Source organism: Globicephala melas, chromosome 2 (assembly GCF_963455315.2).
Source record: "Globicephala melas chromosome 2, mGloMel1.2, whole genome shotgun sequence".
In the NCBI taxonomy this organism is placed as follows: Eukaryota; Metazoa; Chordata; class Mammalia; order Artiodactyla; family Delphinidae; genus Globicephala; species Globicephala melas.
In genome coordinates, this window is record NC_083315.2 from 45,866,710 (window position 1) to 45,888,248 (window position 21,539).

Here is a 21,539-nt window from a genome sequence, read left to right on the forward strand (position 1 = left end):
AAGGCCACCATCACCCTCATACCAAAACCAGAAAAGGAGGTCACAAAGAAAGAAAACTACAGGCCAATATCACTGATGAACATAGATGCAAAAATCCTCAACAAAATACAAGCAAACAGGATCCAACATCACATTAAAAGTATCATACACTAAGATCAAGTGGGGTTCATTCCAGGAATGCAAAGATTCTTCAATATACGCAAATCAATCAATGTGATACACCATATTAACAAGTTGAAGGAGAAAAACCATATGGTCATCTCAATAGATGCAGAGAAAGCTTTCGACAAAATTCAACAAGCATTTATGATTAAAAAAACCCTGCAGAAAGTAGGCATAGAGGGAACTTTCCTCAACGTAATAAAGGCCATATATGACAAACCCATAGCAAACATCGTCCTCAATGGTGAAAAACTGAAAACATTTCCACTAAGATCAGGAAAAAGACAAGGTTGCCCACTGTCACCACTCTTATTCAACATAGTTTTGGAAGTTTTAGCCCCAGCAATCAGAGTAGAAAAGGAAATAAAAGGAATCCAAATCGGAAAAGAGGAAGTAAAGCTGTCACTGTTTGCAGATGACATGATACTATACATAGAGAATCCTAAAGATGCTACCAGAAAACTACTAGAGCTAATCAATGAATTTGGTAAAGTAGCAGGATACAAAAGTAATGCACAGAAATCTCTGGCATTCCTATATACTAATGATGACAAATCTGAAAGTGAAATCAAGAAAACACTCCCATTTACCACTGCAACAAAAAGAATAAATATCTAGGAAGAATCCTACCTAAGGAGACAAAAGACCTGTATGCAGAAAATTATAAGACACTGATGAAAGAAATTAAAGATTATACAAACAGATGGAGAGATATGCAATGTTCTTGGATTGGAAGAATCAACATTGTGAAAATGACTCTACTACCCAAAGAAATCTACAGATTCAATGCAATCCCTATCAAACTACCACTGGCATTTTTCACAGAACTAGAACAAAAAATTTCACAATTTGTATGGAAACTAAAGACCCCAAATAGCCAAAGCAATCTTGAGAACGAAAAACGCAGCTGGAGGAATCAGGCTCCCTGAACTCAGACTATACTACAAAGCTACAGTAATCAAGACAGTATGGTACTGGCACAAAAACAGAAAGATACATCAATGGAACAGGATAGAAAGCCCAGAGATAAACCCACGCACATATGGTCACCTTACCCTGATAAAGGAGGCAGGAATGTATAGTGGAGAAAGGAGAGCCTATTCAATAAGTGGTGCTGGGTAAACTGGACAGGTACATGTAAAAGTATGAGATTAGATCACTCCCTAACAGCATACACAAAAATAAGCTCAAAATGGATTAAAGACCTAAAAGTAAGGCCAGAAACTATCAAACTCTTAGAGGAAAACATAGGCAGAACACTCTATGACATAAATCACAGCAAGATCCTTTCTGACCCACCTCCTAGAGAAATGGAAATAAAAACAAAATAAACAAATGGGACCTAATGAAACTTAAAACCTTTTGCACAGCTAAGGAAAACTTAAACAAGACCAAAAGACAACCCTCAGAATGGGAGAAAATATTTGCAAATTAAGCAACTGACAAAGGATTAATCTTCAAAATTTAGAAGCAGCTCATGCAGCTCAATAATACAAAAGCAAACAACCCAATCCAAAAATGGGCAGAAGACCTAAATAGACATTTCTCCAAAGAAGATATACAGTCTGCCAACAAACACATAAAAGAATGCTCAACATCATTAGTCATTAGAGAAATACAAATCAAAACTGCAATGAGATATCATCTCATACCAGTCAGAATGGCCATCATTAAAAACTCTAGAAACAATAAATGCTGGAGAGGGTGTGGAGAAAAGGGAACACTCTTGCACTGCTGGTGGGAATGCAAATTTGTACAGCCACTATGGAGAACAGTATGGAGGTTCCTTAAACTACAGATAGAACTACCATAAGACCCAGCAATCCCACTACTGGGCATATACCCTGAGAAAACCATAATTCAAAAAGAGTCATGTACCAAAATGTTCACTGCAGCTCTATTTACAATAGCCCAGAGATGGAAACATCCTAAGTGTCCATCATCAGATGAATGGATAAAGAAGATGTGGCACATATATACAATGGAATATTACTCAGCCATAAAAAGAAATGAAATTGAGCTATTTGTAATGAGGTGAATGGACCTAGAGCCTGTCATACAGAGTGAAGTAAGTCAGAAAGAGAAAGACAAATACCGTATGCTAACACATATATATGGAATTTAAGAAAAAAAAAATGTCATGAAGAACCTAGGGATAAGACAGGAATAAAGACATAGACCTACTAGAGAATGGACTTGTGGATATGGGGAGGGGGAAGGGTAAGCTGTGACAAAGCGAGAGAGAGGCATGGACATATATACACTACCAAACGTAAAATAGATAGCTAGTGGGAAGCAGCTGCATAGCACAGGGAGATCAGCTGGGTGCTTTGTGACCACCTAGAGGGGTGGGATGGGGAGGGTGGGAGGGAGGGAGACGCAAGGGGGAAGAGATATGGGAACATATGTATATGTATAACTGATTCACTTTGTTATAAAGCAGAAACTGACACACCATTGTAAAGCAATTATACTCCAATGAAGATGTCAAAAAAAAAAAAAAAAAAAGATTAGCATGGCCCCTGCAAGTATGATACGCAAATTCGTGAAGCGTTCCATATTTTTGAATGCATGTATAACTGAATAACTTTGCTGTACACTTGAAACTAACACAACATTGTAAATCAACTATACTCCAATAAAATTTTTTAATAAAAAAAATATATTACTACCTGCCAGAAAATTGTCATAATTAATGCAAATATCTATGAAGAAAAGAAAGAAAGAAAAAAAACTCAAAACACCCATTGATTCATTTCCTGTCCTTGAGATGTTTATGATCCCTCAACTGTGGAGAGAGAGAAAGAAACAGAGACAGAGATAGAGAGAGAAAGAAACAGAGGGGCTACCCAGAGATGCAGCAGGGGAATTTTTTATTGCTTATAATGATGCTGCTTTTTATTTTAACTTTGTGTGGCTCTCGTTTCACCTGGTTCTCCCTTCCCTGTGTTTAAATAAGAAGGCTGGAGAGATTCTCTCCTCTGGGTGTTACTGCCCCATGGGCTGGGGCTTCCTGCTTGCTTTTAACCTCAATGGGTTAACTTCATAAAGCAGCAGCTCTTTATTCAAGCCTGAGATTTCCCATCATACTTTAGGACCAGCGAACCGTCCCTTCTTTGATGGCACCTTTTGGCTCCACAATAGAAGCCAATTTGTTAGACTTCTTTACAGGTCAGGGGCTGCATGAAGATGTGGAGGGCACAGCAGTGGGCACTGGAAAATGAAGTTGTATTCGCTTGGCAAATTATACGTCTGCTGCAGTTTATGGGCTCTGATTTCCTTTCCTCTCCTTTTCCCTCACTCTTGCTGCCCCCTCCCCATTTCCTTGCCTTTTCTTGAAACTGAGGAAGCATGTACGTGAAATATCGTCACATATCCAGTTAATGTAGGTTAATAGATTGATTCCAGTGACACGGATCATAATGAACAGTAAATTGTTTTATCTCTTAAGTCTTATTTGGTCAGCCAGGAAAACATATGAGGTAATATGGCTTGGACTAAATGGACCGTATAATAGATCTCCTTCTAAAGAATAAGGACAGGGGTGACAGCACCTCTTATGATTAATGAAAATAATAATGGTTCTGAAATTGAAATTTTTCTAATTTTTTTTTTCCTTCTCCTCTCTTGGCTGCCACCAAAAACTTCAGCCAGGAGATGATTTGTGTACAATAACTGGCTCTGACTTCGTCCTGGACTAAAATACATACTTTTAAGGTGGGGGGAAAAGGAGAAGGAAGCAAAGGCATAAATTGGTTTCTAGACTTCTGTATGTGCTACGTGGAGGGGAAGGAGGGCATTCATGTAAATTTCTTTTCCATGGGGTTCTGATGTAAAGACTTCATACAGAGCATGAATGTCTTTGGCATCTGATGTGTTATAGGTCAATCTGATTATTTACTTGGAATCAAGCCTATTCTGTCTTTAGATTTACTTTTAAATCATCTCATTTCCCCCTTTCCCTCTTCCATTTTTTTTTCCCCTTGGGCCAAGGAGTTTTGTTTTCTTCTATATCTCTGCCAAGACCTATATCTTCTCACTGGTTACCAGAAAAAAAAAAAAAAAAAAAAAACGCATGTCTCAGTTTTTCACAAAGTAGTCCTTTGAGACTATTTGTAAAGAAAAGGAAAGGAGGAGAATTTTGATTAATCATCAACAGACACAATGGCATTACCACTTTGGAAGGAAAAAAGTAGCAACAAGTTACGATCCTTTGTTCTGTCCCAGGAGGCTCATTCTACTTGCAAATGATGGTGGATCACGAGAACACAGTGCAATTAGAGAAGGCTCATGATCCTTGGGATATGATGAGAAGAAGAAATAAGGGGATCAAGAGAAAGGAATAAGAGCCTTCAGCTTCCACTTGAATAAGGACCATTACCTTCAAGGCATTTTTTCCACATCACAGGCCACATATCATTTGGACAGCAGCCTGAGAAATATATTAACGCTGCTTGGGGTAAAAGTGGCCTACATAACTGAGGCAACCCATGTTTCTCTCAGATTCTTTCCAAATTCTGTACAAATTGATTTCTCAAGAATTTGTCTTGCACAGTATTAAGTAGTTGCTTCTAGACGTTCTTCATGGCAATACAATATTTTCTATATGGTTTTGGCCAAAGCAAAATAGACAGTTGTGGAATCAGACAGCACCAACACATAATCTTTGATGGCAAATGGTTGGGCAAATTTTGTTTACCTATGTAGAACACAATTAAGAGACTATCATTCATCGAACATAGACAATTATTTATTGACACTTTAATATCAAACTTCCTCCAAAGAATTCTCCAAACTATTTCATTGAAATTTTTACTTTTCAACCTGTTATCATAACAAGTTGTGAAAAAAAAGTCCTCATTCACTTATAAATTAAAAATAATAACAAAAATTAAAACTGTAAATAATATACAGTTAATATATTTATAATTTTGAAAAACAAATTATAAAAATGTATGACATGATTCTGTTTTGTATTTATAAGTTTATATATAAATTTACATATAATTATATATATATATGTTTACGTTTTATCACACTATGAATAAATGAATGACCAAACGTTTAACTTTTGTCACCTTCAAAGAGGTGAAATATTAGAAATTGAAATAAGGGTAAAGATTAGAGATATTTTGGTAAATTTTTATGTCATAATAAGCAATCATAACTTTTAAAATAAAATAGAAAAGTATCTATATCTTTTCTCTCATTGCTTTACAAAAGTGAACAATAAAAAACAAAAGAATGTTTTAAACGGTGTTCGAAAAGTGCTTACTTTTTCAGACCCGTTTATAAAATTTTCCTTCCCAAGGCATTTCTTGATATTCAAAGATTGTCAAGTAATAAGTGGTTCATTAAAATGATAATACGAACACATTGTGGTTACGAAATGTATTTGATCTAAACGTTAGGAACGGGATAATCCATCAAACACTCTATTTTGCTTTTTACATCTATTATTGCATTTTATTTTTTTGTTAGTCTCTATAAAAATATTATTTGAGATTTTTATTCTTAATATTTTTCTTTACCAAAAAAGGGTTTTTAATAAACTTTATTATTTTGTAGATAAAATCCATATTTCCTGAATTTGAAAAACAACCCAGAAAAACAAATTTCACTTAAAATACTAAACACGTTTAACAGGAAGTGACTCTTGTAACTAAAATGACTGCTAAGGATGCATTCATGAATATTTTGTATATTTTTTGAAATTAAAATTCACCCATATTGGCCTGAAATACTTAGTGTTCAGCTTCCTTGAAACTATAATGATGGCTACCCTGCTTGAGAAATCACAGTTTCATGCCGGGAGTTAGGAAGAAGTCTTAAGTTAAAAGGTTTGAAATCTTCAAATTGAGATGCAATATTACAAATATGCCTAATCCCAAGTAGAGATGGTAGAATTTTTTATGATCCATAATGTTTCATGACATTGAACAGTATGGAACCCATCTCAGCCCAGAAGTCATTACACAACACCTATGTACATCCATACCATACATCAAAAGTAGGTTGAGGGGTAGACTCCATCCATTTAGTTCACACTCTTAGGTGGCACTAATGAGCATCCAAATAAGCCTAAAATTGCTTATTCAATTGAGATATCTACTTTCTTCATTTTTTGTTATCAAATTGAACTGCTCATATTAGCTTTTAATTAAGCATCTATTTGCTGATGTGTACAAATCTTTCTAAACTAGATTTTCAAAAATTTATTTGGTGAATTTCAGGAAATCCAGAGGGTTGAGTATTGAGGGAGAGATGGGGAGGAAGGGACAGATATCTTGGTCCTCCTAAATTTGAATGGAGACCTCAAGGGCTTCAATTTCTGCTGTGTTCCTGATTTCAAACTTGAAACTATTTAATGACAATTCTCTTTTGTGTTGGCATCCTCCACATAGTAATGCAGTATTTATTTTTAATTACCCAAAGTATATAGGAAAAGAAGGAAGGAGATTGTACAAAAAGATGTTCAAGGTAGCATTATTTATCATGGCATTGATAAAACATCCAAATCCAGAGGATTTGATCAACTAAACTTTGGTATGTCCATATGAGAGAATATTAGATATCTATCTATATCTACCTATCTATGATATTTAATAAGAAAGAGAATAAAAGAGATAAATAAAAGCATGCATGTACTTAATTTCAATCTTGTAAAAAACAAACACAGAGAATAAGAACTAAAAAGAGAGTGATCATCCCCAGCTGTTAGGATTAAGATATCATGTTTTTCTTTTTGAAATACATTTCTGCATCTTACAAAATTTTGACACGCACCTACTACTTTTATAAATTAAAAAAAAAAAAAGCTAATTTTTACGCTGTACTAGATACTGTTTTAAATTCTTTACATTAACCCATTTAATTCTTATAACTTCCCTTTGAGATAAATATCATTTTACCCCATTTTATAAATGAGATAATTAATTCTCACAGAGGTTAAATCATTTGCTCAAGGTCATAGAGCTGCTACATAATGGTGCCAGGATTTGATCCCTGGCTGCCTGACTCCAAAGTCCATGCTTTTAATACACTTTCTTAATAAAATGGGTTGTCCAAACAGCAAATTGTGGTTACATAGTTCTTTAACCTAATTGTTATTATCCAGAAGGATAGCATTAATTAATGCAAACCCAAGTATAAAATATCTAAATCTGAATAACAACAAGCACACTAACATATTGCTGATGTCAGGGTTCAGAGTTGTTTAACTGCATATAATTGAGTTTTCTTTATTCTAATTGTAGAGTTTGTAACAAGTTTCATAGGCAATTTTGATCTTCTGTTTTCATGCTTAATGAGGGTATGATATTAAAGCCTGGCCTCTTGCAGTTATGTCTATACTTCTATATGTCTATACCAAATAAAGAGTTCCGGTTTAATAGATCAATGTAGATAAACTAAATATTCCAAAAGTCCAAAGGAAACAATTTCTTAGCTAATGTCCTAAGCTGATTACATAGTTGTTGTATCTCAGTTGTTGAATCTTCAGTTTGAAATCTGTAGGGTCATGAAAAAAAAAAAAATTACCTGCCTTAAATATGTTTGCTCTTATGAAAAAAAAAGTTTGGTTTAAAGAACAAAGTTTTGCCATATAGGAAAGTAACTGCATGAGCCAGTAGGCCCGCTGTTTCCTCATGGCAGCAACACTTAGAGCTCTAAAATTCTAAAATTAAATATGCCCACAAGAAAATTTACTCCACTATCTAGGGTTCTAAGAAAAATAGAACAGGGAATAATTGTAAATCAGGCTTTCATCTACTACATAACCCAAGGCTTTGCTCTTACATGTTCCCTTCCCTAACCAGTGTCCCTGCGCACCCATCTCTCTGTTGAAACTTTGATCAACAAATGTCCGTGAAAATCTCCTGAGCCCTAAGTGTTTTGGATAATTCTCAAGGCTTTGACCCAGTCTTGCTTCCCAAATACCTGCCCGGTGGATGGGAAAGAGGAACTCAGCCTGTTCTTTTGTCTTTCTTTCATTTCTCACAGTCAGTTCATTCTACCATAGGTTATTTGTTCTCACTTCTGCCTTCCTCATCTCATTTCTTCCCTCCTCATCTCATTTCTTCCCTATTTCCCTCTAGATCATGCCCATTTATACCTCTGTCCCATTTTTCTTCCCCTTGGGGAGAAAAAAGTAAGTATTAAAAAATAAACTAGTTATGTCTGATGAGCACAAATGCAGTTCTCTTCTGTATCAGTGAAAAAGAAAGCCATGGATCTTAAAATTAAGCTAATCCTGAACGAGTGTCTGCAAGCATCGAAGCGCTTATAAACGTCCTGAAAGAGGCTTTCAAAATCTCCATAAAACATTTCTCCTTTCTAATTCTACTTATTTTCTCTAAATACCAAGTACATACATCACTACATAAATATTTCTTATTATACATGTTTTATCAATGGTGCGGCAAAATTGCTCAGATTTTTAACCAGTTTAAAGGTCTTGTTTTGAGTTACGCTGGGAGCTAGGTAGCATTTCATCACTTTTCTATGCAATTCTCTGTTCTAGATTTCAAAGATGCAGATGAATTGTTTGAGAATTTCCTAAATCTTCAGCAATAAACTCACAGCTTTATGACACTCTCATCCTGGTTCTGGTAGAGAATGTACGTCTTTACATATTTGCAGATTCACTTGCGAAATTTAAGATTAGACTTCGGGAGCTTTGTGTTTTAAAAAAGGGAAATCAATGGGTCTGTGAATCCACCTTTTCCTGGGGTTGATTAAAATCCAAGAAGAAATTAAGACCAAGTTAAATAGAAAAACTACAGAGGTGGGAGAAATATTTACCACATATACAGAACTCTCTCTCAAGCACATACAAAATACATGATTTTTTTGTTTTCTTGAAGAAAAAAAGATATTAAAAAATCCAGTGACTGATTTTGCCTCTTGAACCAAATCAAATATTTTCTTGTCAGAGTGCTCATAACTGCAGCCTGCAGAGGTCATGGCCTTAACTTTCTCCTTCAGATGGTCTGTGAGTGGAATGTCCTTACGATTAAGGCTCCTTTTGTTTTCCTTGGGAGGGTTTTGCTTACCCTGGCCGAGCGCCTGAGACGCACCAAGGTTCTCTAGACTCTGTTTATTAGATTTTTATCTTCTTATCAGAGTCTTCCTTCTTAAATCATGTCAGCATTTTACCACTCTTCAGGGATTCCTGGTGTTTTATTGTCTATGAACTGCTTGGAGGGTGGTCAGGGAGGAAGCTAGCCTAACAAATACAACATTTATATAATAGTAGGAGTGAAGAGGATGTTCCATGCTCTTACTATTCCCACACTCACCCATGTTTCCTCTCTCCCAGACTGTGAGCCCCTGGGAAACCCGTTGCCTGCTCGGCCCATGCTTATTTGTCAACGGAATGACACAGCTCCTCTGTGGACAGCCTACTTCTCAGTCATTTTGAGTGGCTCTTTAAACCCCTATGTACATGCTTAAGCCATTTTCAATCATCCAGAGAGACCATTGGGTGAGTGGGTGATTGCTTTGAACCTAAGAATGTTATTGGGTTTTAGTCACAGATGGAATCTGGATGGAGGTCCATTCTCTCTCCTGTTCCTGCCCTTTCTGTCCACATCGAGCTGAGACTTTAAAACAACCTCATGTGAAAGTATCTAAACTTTGTAGTCTAAGTAGGAAAAATTGCCGAGCTTTTGGCTTTTGCTAAGGGTGGGGTTTTATGGGACAGTGGAGGGAGGTGGTGGGAAAGCAGGAAACCCAGAGAAACGCTCACTGTTGGGAAAGTGAATCATCCCCTTTCCCTTTCATGGAGTACCCACATGACTCAGAGTATTTTTTTTTAAATGATACTCATAGTATTATTTTTTTAACCAGAAGCTGATCTGTCTTCTCACATACGTTTTTTGTTTGTTTTTTAAAAATACAAGCTTTAACCAATAAGGTTAACTAGAAAAAAAAATCTTGGCAGAGAAAAGATCCATATCTTTTCATTGAGGTCATAAAGCACGTTTACTGTATTTTTGCATATGGCTTTCAGAATTGGTTAAAATATGTAAGACTATTAGAATAAAACATTCACTTCTAAAGAGGGTCTAAGGCAGCAGATTACACTGATATGCAAATCCTCTTGGAGATGGATTTTTATTTCTTTCCCATAAAGTCATATTAGGTGAGAATTTGATCAACACCGGGGTGGTGGTGACAGAGGGGTGGAAATACAGTCATCAAAGAGCATTCATGTGTTTTCTAATGTTCATTTACACTTTCAAAAAATATTTATTGCACGCTTACCTGCATGAGGCATTGTTTATCTTGGATTCCCTCATCCAATGGGACACTGGAATAACTGCCGGGTGTACACACGGTGATTATATGTATTCTCGTCTCACCTTGCTGTGCCTGTGAACAAAAAATTCTCTTTCCAGAGATAAGTAGCTATTTTATTCGTACCCATTGGTGAGACTTCAGGGTATGTGCTGCATTCCATGGTAAGGCAAGTGTAAATTCTATGGAGAATCAAGTAGGTTTTTTTTTTTTTTCTTTCTAATGAATCTTCAATGACTTTTTTTTTTCCTTAAGAACATTTTCCCAACTTATTAAAGCAATAAGTTCCTGTGGAAAAGTGCTTAACATAACAGTTTCGTGGCCAGTTTTCCCTTCCAGCTGATAACATAATAGCGAAGGAGGAGTGCAAGGCTTGGAAACTTGGGACTAAATGCTACTAACATGTTTTTTAAGATAAAAATGAATAGCGATGAAAGATGTTTGGAATTGTATCATGAAGACTTATGTCCACTTTTCAACTGAGTCTACTTAATTTTTTTTCTCAATTCACTTTTCATTCCAACTCAAATTTGAGGCACTAAGTCTGTTGACTAATCTACATACTCAGACTTCTTTTGCATGATTTTCTATGGTTTGAGTATTCCAACTATTTAGGATTTCCCTTATTTCCTCAACATCATCATACTTTTCACCTTCATAATTGATTTACCTTTTACGGAAAAGATATAATTATAAATAAAAGCCTGGTCCTCTGTGGAATGTAACACATAATTGCTAATATGATACAATGAAACAGGCAATACAACCATCATCTCTACAAAGCCTAAGCTTCTGGGCTTTCTAAAACTAGTGAATTTATATTAGTTATCTCATTGTTGGTGCCATTATAATAATCTTTCAGAGTAACTATGGTTGATACAAGGTCATTCATTCATTCATCATTCATTCAGCTAACATTTATATATTAATTAGCAATTATCTTCCAGACCTCATGTTAGGTATTAGAAGGAAGAATTAAACATTATGATTTTTTCTGTTGTTGTTATAAGCCCCTCCTTGAATGTCTTTTGAGTTTCATTGAACTGTAAACAAATGTTTATGATATAGTAGATAAGTGCTATTGGCATCACAAAGGATGGAACCACTGATTGCTTAGAGGAGATCCAGCCAAATTCTGAGTTAGATCTCTAAAGAAACGGAGGAATTTGGAGGAAGAATTTTTAATGCAGGGAGAGAAGTGTCAAGCAAGGACAAAGAAAAGAGCATAAACCTATATCACCTGGGGGAAAACACCGTTCCTTGTCTAGGGGCACATAGGAGGGAGTGATTGGAGGTGATATTCAAAGTTAGAATAGGATTTACTGATGAAAGCCTTCTGTGCCATACTAAGGAGTTTTGTGATGTCTGCCCCATACCCTGCCTGCTCCTTAATGGAAAGAAAATTAATTTTCAGACAATATGTGGTCAATTAGCCTTATTAGTCCTAGCTTAAGTAGTATTAGCCTTATTAACTACAAACATTTTAGTATTTTTTGTGAGTTCAGCATAGACAGTATAATGTCCATTTTACCTGTGACTATTTTGTCAAACCATTCATCCGTATTATAAGAATTACACAGTGAGCATTCCACTTCTACAACCAAGTATAAAGATCACATTACCCTTATGTCTCAGACACAGATATTCTGGCAAAATTTTAAAATATTCACTTCTTGGAACAATAATTTACTTTAAACTCATGAGAAAGCAAAAACAATAAAAAACAAAGATGACATAGTGAACAGATCATGAAGGTCTAATTTTCTATTTCAGAAATGAGAGATGAGATCTACCATCTCTACATCACTGAGATTTACCAGTGGCAGGAAATAAGAATACATAAATAGGATCAGAGATGTATTTATGTTTAAGTCTTTAAAGCTAATTCTACAGCTTTATAAGAATACCCACTTTTCCCAAGAAATATAACCCACAAAATCCTCTAAAATGTGTGGTACATTTAAGGTTATTCAGACTATAGTAAAGTTCTTGTCCCTGTTAAGAAACAGAAATAAATTGCCTCATAAGTTGCTGTGTATGTGTGTGTGATCTTACAATATGTGATTTTTTTGTATTTATTTTATATATTTAAACTGTAATTTTCCTTTGAAACCACAGGTGGACCCACACTCTAATTATCACTTATTTTAGGGGTTAAAAATAAAATGTAATATTTTAGGTGGTATGAAAGCAAACTATAATACAGAAGCAACTTAAGACTCAGAAAACAATGCAGAATGCAGTGCACTGAGACAGGGGTTCTGAACAAAAACAGCTCAGGGCATGAACATCCAGGTTTTGAAATATCAGATAGATTTCAGCCATGCCTGAAAGCCACAGAAATGCTTTGGTGACTTGAAGTTGTTCACATGTATTATGAATGCAGCTAACTTCCAAAGTATTATGATTCTAAGTGAGATTAAGAAAAATAAAAATGTACAGTCAACTAGAAATACAATTCTTTTAAAATTTACAACAAAAAGTTAGTGATGACAGACTGTCCTTTGAGATACTAAATTCAAGGGGACCTTAAGTTTATTTCATAGTTCAAGGTAACAGAAATCTCCTAAGCTACATTTTCATAATTTTACAGCTCTACTTTTATAACTTTTCTGCCAAAATCTTCAAACAGCCATATCTTTCTGTTTTTACTGCACAGATAATTATACAAACTCGGTTAAATGACTCTCCTCAAAAATAGAATCTATTTGGAGAGAAGACTTTATGGAAAGACAAATGGAATAACTAGTATTGTTGCATTAGACCTACTGCAGTCAAATTCTACATTTAAACTAGTTTCCAAGTGATCACACCCTTTATCTTCAGGTTAAATACTGTACGTGCCTTATCCCTTGTCTTTTTTTTTTTCTTTCTCTCCCATTTCCACCTCTTTCCCAGAAATTCCATATCTCTCATACTCACTCCTTCAGACACGCACACACACACACACACACACACACACACACACCATTCCACACACATATATACAAACACAAACTAACATACACACCACTCTATAACACACCTTACCACACCTATCTTTTTTACTTTTTTTAAATTAGTTTCTCTGCTCCTGAAGGATTATGGCAATGGCTATAGATAGAGTTTGGAACTTGGAAGTATGTAGAGCAGGAAATCATGAAAGAAAGAGAGAGAAGATGAAGAATGATATTGTGGACAATATGTGTCATGTAATTCTCCTTCCGTTCCTTCCACACTTGAGGCTTTCACAAGGCCAGCAAAGTTTTATCTGACTTAGGAACATATCCACAGAGAGATTCATGCCAAGCACTCCCTTAGCCCAGCTTTGAAACCAAAGCAAAGGTAATATGATGAGGAGAGGAGAGGATGCATGGACTAAGGACCATGTGTAGAAACCAGTTTAATTGTAACTTCTCTACAAGATGGCACATTGGAGCTTCCCTAATGAGTGTTTTGTTGTTGTTGTTAATTCTAGACTTAAAAAAACACAGAGACTAAAGGAGACAGGTAACTAGTATGAGTGTCAAATGACATATGCTTTTTTTTTTATAAAGCAAATTGATAATCTGTATCAGAAGTGTCTAAAGTATCATGCCCACTGTACTAGTAATTCAAGTTTTAGAACACTTTTAAAATACTTCCTTTAAACCAAGCAAGTTACCTAAAGCAAAGAAATAGTTTCATGCCTGAAGTCCCATAGTGATCAACATCATGTTATTTATAGTGGCAAAAATCTGGGTATGAAAAATTATCTCACAGGGAAATGGTTAGTAAATTATGAAACAATCTCATAGTGGAATGATAAATTAAATTTGGGGCTTCCCTGGTGGCACAGTGGTTGAGAGTCTGCCTGCCAATGCAGGGGACAGGGGTTCGTGCCCCGGTCCGGGAGGATCCCACATGCCGCGGAGCGGCTGGGCCCGTGGGCCATGGCCGCTGAGCCTGCGCGTCCGGAGCCTGTGCTCCGCGGCAGGAGAGGCCACAACAGTGAGAGGCCCGTGTACCGCAAAAAAAAAAAAAAAAAAAAAAAATGTGTTAATGAATTGTTTTTAGTTTTTAGGGAAACTATACATGATAAATTGGCAAATGATAAAGCAGAATTCAAAATTCTATGCTGAATGATAGCAATGATGAAATAAAAGCTAAATAAATAAATAAAGTTAATAAATTTTAAAGATTGATACCAAAATCATCTGTAAGTAATATGGTTGTGGATAATTTTTCTTGGGTACTTTTAAGTATTTTCCAAATTTTTCACAATAAAAATGTGATTTTATATTAAAAATAAATGAAATAATGTTTTGTTTTAAAAATGCAATGTCACTGATTAGCTCTATTTAATTAGCTTTATCAGTTTCCATTTTCCTAGTGGTTTTATTATTTAAATTATATGGAGTGGAATTCTTTGAGACAATACAGGTGCTCTTGATACACTTAAAAAAACATATTTTCTAAAATGTCTAGATGTTAAGAGAAAGTAGATCAAGTATATTTAAATCTTGTGAATATTTAAGTTAATACCAGTTTCTCATAGTTGGCATCTAATTCCTAGAAAATGTGGGATGTTTCCATTCAGACAATCTGGAATATGACCAAAGTTACCCAAACTTCAATACTAGTAGAAAATTAAAGTGAACTATTATTTATATTTGCATCAAATTTGAAATATGGAAAATGAGAATGGATTAATCATCTATTTGTAAATCACTAAAATGAACACAAATTTCTATTTCAGTGATTTGGGGAAGCAAATATTTATTAAGTGCCTGCTGTTCCAGAACATGTTAGAGCTGATTTAAATTTAGAGACTGTAGCCCAGAGATAGCGTAGTTTCTGGAGTGATACAAATGGGTTTAATTCTCATTAGTACTTACCGTATGACCATGGGTAATACTGGGTTGGCCAAAAAGTTCGCTCAGGGTTTTCCGCAAGACAGTACATATATCCAATACATGTATCCAAATATCAGATTCCTCATCTACAAAATGGGCATCATAATGGCAGTGATAGCATTTGAGACTGAGGAAGCCATTTTTTAAAATTAAAAAAAAAATTATTGTGATAAAAGTCACATAATATAAAACATACTATTTTAACCATATTTAACTGTACATTTCAGTGGTGCTAAGTACATTCACATTGTTGTGCAACTCTCACCATCATCCATCTCCCGAATTTTTCACCTTCCTAAAATGAAACTTTGTCTCCATTAAACACTAACTCCCCAATCTCCCTCCCCACTGCCCCCCCGTCCCTGTCATCTACCAATTTACTTTCTGACTTTATGAATTTGACTATTCTAGGTACCTTGTATAAGTGGAATCAAACAGTATTTGTCTGCACCTACTGTGTGTTGGAATGCATATTTAAGGTTAACTTAATATATGTCCTACAAACAGAGGAAGCCACTTTTGCAAAGCTTCCCTAGAAACACAGTGTGGCCTGTACATCGACCTGTGAATTATCCATTGAGTCTGGAGGTTAGAGTACAGGTGGGAACAGAAGACACAGGTAGGTGAGGTTCAGTAGTCCAGGTGCCAGAAAGCACTGGATTTCATGCCTACAGGTTTTGACTTTATCCTGAGGGCAACAGGGAGCCATTGACTGAAGTGGGTGAAAAGGGATAAGCTTTTTAGCGTTTCTGGAATTCCAGGGCAGGGTGTTCAGAACTGCACTGCCTGAATGGCCAGCAACTCATGCATCTTGTCCTCGGTCATAGTAGCATAGCATGGGATGGTTTATAAAAGGTACAGAAAGTCTTCAAGGCAGCCTTGTCTGACCTCCTGGGTGTTGGTGGGAGGGGAGAAGGGTTCTATCCCTGTCTTAAGGTTTCCTGAGGAGGGCAGCCCCAGTGACAAAACTATCCAGTCCTCTCCCTCAATCCCCCCTCCCCAGGGGTGGAGCAGATATATGGTGGATGGATTTGGAAGGATGAACTGAGACCACGTAGTTTAGCTGCTTTCCTGTCTGTCCTCAAAGGATGTAGTCTCTTAATCTTGCAGTTGGCTTAGCAAAGAAGCCAACTTGCCCGTTAGCGGGAATGCCCTGGTTTCCAGGGCTGTCTGTCACAGGGTGGTAAATTGAATTCAAGAGTACTACATGGGAAAAGCTACTTAGCTACCAGACCTAAAGCAGTACTCCCCAGCCCAACCTAATAACCATCATATTTTGATCTCCAATTACACAATTCCTATGTTTTTCATCTAGCTCAGAATTATGTCATTATATTCCAATGGACAAGATAGAATTCATTTTCCATGTAAATCCATACAACGATGAGCTGTGCTAACATACCGTTCTTCTGAATATAGGAAAATAATATTGGCAGAGCTATCTTGTTCCTACATGCCATCAAAATGCTGTCAATTTGTGGACTTCCCTGGTGACTCAGTGGTTAAGAATCTGCCTACCAATACAGGGGACACGGGTTTGAGCCCTGGTCCAGGAAGATTCCACATGCTGCAGAGCAACTAAACTCATGAGCCATAACCACTGAGCCCAAGTGCCACAACTACCAAAGCCCGTGTGCCTAGAGCCCATGTTCTGCAACAAGAGAAGCCACCGCACTGAGAAGCCCACGCACTGCAACCAAGAGTAGCCCTTGCTAGCAGCAACTAGAGAAAGACTGCACGCAGCAACGAAGACCCAACACAGCCAAATATAAATAAATAAATTTATAAATAAATAAAATAATAAAAAAATAAAATGCTGTCAATTTGTAACCATAGGAATGCTAAAAGACCCTGATGTCATCAGACAGTATGCTAGCATCAGCCAAGGAAACTCACAATTTTGGCCATAATGGCCACAGTGTGTTTGCTGCTGTAGAAAGATACGCTGGGGCTTATGGAATTTTCACTAATATAATCATGCTGCTTGGTATGAATTAATACCCAGTGGATGAACAAAAGATCAAGTTACTTTCCCAAATTCGTAATCAACAATGAAAAAAATTACCACTGTTTTGAGATGGTTACCAAAGTTGATCGGCAAAGCATGACATTAGTTCTTAATATTTTTTCAACCATATCGCATTTCACCCATAGAGGAAGGCGATGTCCATTTCATGAAGTTATGTTACAATCCTCATAATAAGGAATTTAGGGGTCATTTAGAGAATTGAAAATCACTGAAATGAGTTTGTTGTGTAAAATTCATTTAGCAGCATTGTAGGAATAAATGAACTGAACAAATCACTTCTAGAACAGGATACTTACACCAAATTTCTAAACTACTTGAAGTTGTCACATTGAATTTCTATGCTAAACAGCAAACAACCAAACCAACCAGTAAGATTTCAATGACTAAGGAACAGGCACTTTCTAATTTTCTAAACTTACATGAGAGATTCCTTCTTTTTTCACATCAATGGGTTTTATATTTCTAAGTGACATGATGAAGCACATTAAATTGTCATTACTTTCCTGGCTTCAATCCACCGAAATTGGGGAGAAAAAATTCTGTTCCTTTTTTCTGCCTGCTTTGCTTGGGGATTTCTGAAAAAAATCAATTGGTCTTCTATCAAGAAACACAATAATACATGTATACATACTTTACATGTACACATACATACATGCAAAAGAAAAGATGCAGTTTTAAAGAAATAGACAGACAAATTACCTTTTCCCCATCTCTATCAGTTGTTTAATTTTACCATTACAAGACTATAACACTTCATAATAAAAACAATCTTAAGCAGTTGCAACAAATGGGGACACTTACAATAGTATAACACTGTGTTTCAGTAATTCATCAAGGGTATGATTAATTCAATAGTGGCAATACCAAAAGAAAATTAGTAACAATTAATCTTTCATTGCAAATACAAATGGTTGTCTATCATTCTTATTAATTATGGTTATTATATTATAATAAGAATATTTGATGGGGACTAGATGGTTAGACAGTAAGCTGTACTCTTTCCCTCATTCAAATACAGCTGCTTTCTTTCTCTCACAGATAACATCCATAGAGGTTAGCTCTACAAAATGCTTTTGTATACCTCTTTTGCAATCAATAAATTTGCTTACAAGTAGAAAATTTGTCATTACTACACATGCAGTCCACACATTTTGGACAAACCTATTGTATTCTTTACATTTCCCCCAAATTATGATCCCTCTTCCCTGTAATTTTGTACATTCTGTTTCCTCACCCTAAAACTCTCTTCCCTCTATCTATTTCTTTTTGACTAGATAACTCCTATTCTACCTTTAGACATTAGCTGAGATATTACTTTCTCTCCTTTCAATAGACTGCATTAATTTGCCCTCATATTTGGTCTCACAACATCACCGTTGTGGAACTTGCACAGCAATTGTAGTTTTTTGCTGTTAGTTGTGGTACTCATATTGAATCATTACCCTTCTTGGAAGGAGAAAACACTTATCATGGTTTTCTTAGCACAGGTAACAGCTCCTATCAGTCTCTCCTATGTCTAGGGACTTTGACTACTTATTCATCCCAGCTAACACTGGGAAGACCAGTTCTATGAGGACTCCACTCAGCATTACAGAGGCACAGCACTACAGCACCTGTTTTTTTACTCATCCTTTTCCAAGGCTTCGTGATTGAGGCTGAGGCATGTGCAGTCCAGAAGGCAAGTGAATTAGCCCTCTTTGTGGCAAGGCTTGGACAAATAGGAGACCAGAGCAAGTGGATAACATCTTATTCCTTCCTCCTTCAGAATGGACTATCACGAGGCACAGCCATTTATATGATCTCTTGGAAAGTGGTTATGCAAGATCTGTTATAATGTGGTAACTGGCTCAGTAAGAAACCTCAGATGGGCTCTTGCTTTTTCCCTTCCCTGCTCTCTTTTTCCCTCCCTTTTGCTTTCCTGGAATTTACTCTCTAACAGAGAAGTAGCACACAAGCTGTTGTCTAAGGCTTTTCCTCCTGGTGAACCCAGAGTAAGACAGACACTAACACATAACAGTTGTTTAATAAATAATTAAATTAATAAGAATTTTTGGAATAAAAAAATGTTAAAGACATACACTTAAATATTTTCCGCCAGTTCAGAATCTTATACATATTGGGAGAAAACCAATTCAGACTTAGAGTTAGCTAACATCAAATCTGTAATTGTTAGAACTACATTTCATGAGAGTACCATATAGCTACAAATAGTGTTTTCTCAACTGGTGATTTACACAGGAAAAATAGTTTACTCTGAACTCCCTCTGATATTTTCCCAAAAGGCTTGAAGTGCTATTTAGCATAACACTTGGATATCACACATATGATAGAGAGCAGTTATTGGCAAGAGAAGGGGCTGGGAGACAAACAACCAAGTTTTAGTCCCATGTCAACCTGCTACCAGCATGAACTTAAGTCAACAGAATATTTTGAAATGTGCTGTCCTCATCTACAAATCGAGAAATTCAACTATACTATGTACTTATGAACTAAATGCACTACCAAAATCCCAAGTTGGGGGTGAGAAGGGGAAAAGCACAGAATAAGAGTGACTGAGCTATAAATTTCCAAGAGGAGTAGTCAGATGAGAGAATGGTTACAAAGCAGTACAAATTGGCCTCACCAATCCATAGATCTTTAGCGGGAAATATCAGATAAGAAGATGACACTGGTTCTTTTCAGATTCAACATTCCACAATTCATTGGAATGCTTCAAAAAAGTACTGTTTACAGACATACTTCAGAGATATTGTAGGTTCAGACTACAAAAACAAAGTGAGTCACACATATTTTTTGTTTTCCCAGTGCCTATAAAAGTTAGGTTTACACTATATTGTAGTCTATTAAGTGTGTAATATTAGCATGTCTAAAAAATATATGTACCTTGCTTAAAATATTTTATTGATAAAAATATTAATCATCAGCTGAGCCTGAGCAAGTCATAATCATTTTATGGTGGAGGGTTTTGCCTCATTGTTGATGGCTGCAGACTGATCAGGGTGGTGGTTGCTAAAGGTTGGGGTGGCTTGGAAATTCCTTAAAATAAGAGGACAATGAAGTTTGCCACATAGACTGACTCTTCCTTTCATGAATTATTTCTCTGCAGCATGCAATGCTGTTTAATAATATTTCCCTCACAGTGTAACTTCTTTCAATATTGGAGTCAATCCTCTCAACCATGCTGCTGCTTTATCAACTAAGTTTATGTAATATTCTAAATCATTTTTTGTCATTTCAACAATCTTCATAGCATATTCACTAGGAGTAGTTTCCATCTCAAGAAACAACTTCCTTTGCTCATGCAGTAAGAAACAACTCCTCATCTGTTAAAATTTTATCGTAAGATTTTAGCAATTCAATCACTTCTTCTAATTCCAGTTCTTTTGCTATTTCCATCACATCTGCAGTTATTTCCTCCATTGATGTCTGGAAACCTTCAACGTTATCTACGAGGGTTGGAATCAACTTCTCCCAAATTCCTGTGAATGTTGATATTTTGACCTCTTCCCATGAATCATGAATGTTCTTAATGGCATCTAGGATGGTGAGTCCTTCTCAGAAAGTTTTCGATTTTCTTTGCCCAGATCCATCAGAGGAATCACTGTGGCTGTCACAGCCTTAAAAACTGTATTTCTTAAATAATAAGACTTGAAAGTCAAAATCACTCCTTGATCCATAGGTTGCAAATGGATCTTGTGTTAACAGGTATGAAACGACAACATTAATTTCACTCTACATCTCCATCAGAGACCTTGGATGACTAAGAGTGCATCATCAATGAGCAGTAATATTTTGAAAGGAATCTTTTTTCTGAACAGTATATCTCAGGAATGGGCTTAAAATGTTCAGTAAACCATATTGTAAACATATGTGCTAGTGTCCAGGTTTCCACTTATAGAGCATAAATTTAGAGTAAATTTAGCATAATACTTAAGGGCCCTAGGATTTTCAGAATAGTAAATGAGACTTGACTTCAATTTAAAGTCACCAGAGTGACTGACAAGAGTCAGCCTGTCTTTTGAAGCTTTAAAGCCAGGCATAGACTTCTCCTCTCTAGCTATGAAAGACCTAAATGACATCTTCTTTCAAAGTAAGGTTGTTTCTTCTACACTGAAAATCTGTTGTTTAGAGAAGCCACCTTCATTAATGATCTTAGTTAGAACTTCTAGATAAGT

The 21,539-nt window shown here is 36.1% G+C and overlaps 1 long non-coding RNA gene and 1 pseudogene across 1 annotated transcript in view; both read left to right on the plus strand.

The window, feature by feature from the left end:
- Nucleotides 1–20,793, plus strand: part of LOC138842593 (uncharacterized) — a 32,881-nt gene extending 12,088 nt beyond the window's left edge. The window contains exon 3 of the long non-coding RNA XR_011377301.1: nt 20,772–20,793. This is a non-coding gene — a long non-coding RNA (uncharacterized lncRNA). The remainder of the gene's footprint in view (nt 1–20,771) is intronic.
- On the plus strand, nt 2,631–2,727 carry LOC115861962 (U6 spliceosomal RNA; annotated as a pseudogene).
- Nucleotides 20,794–21,539: the final 746 nt, after the last annotated feature.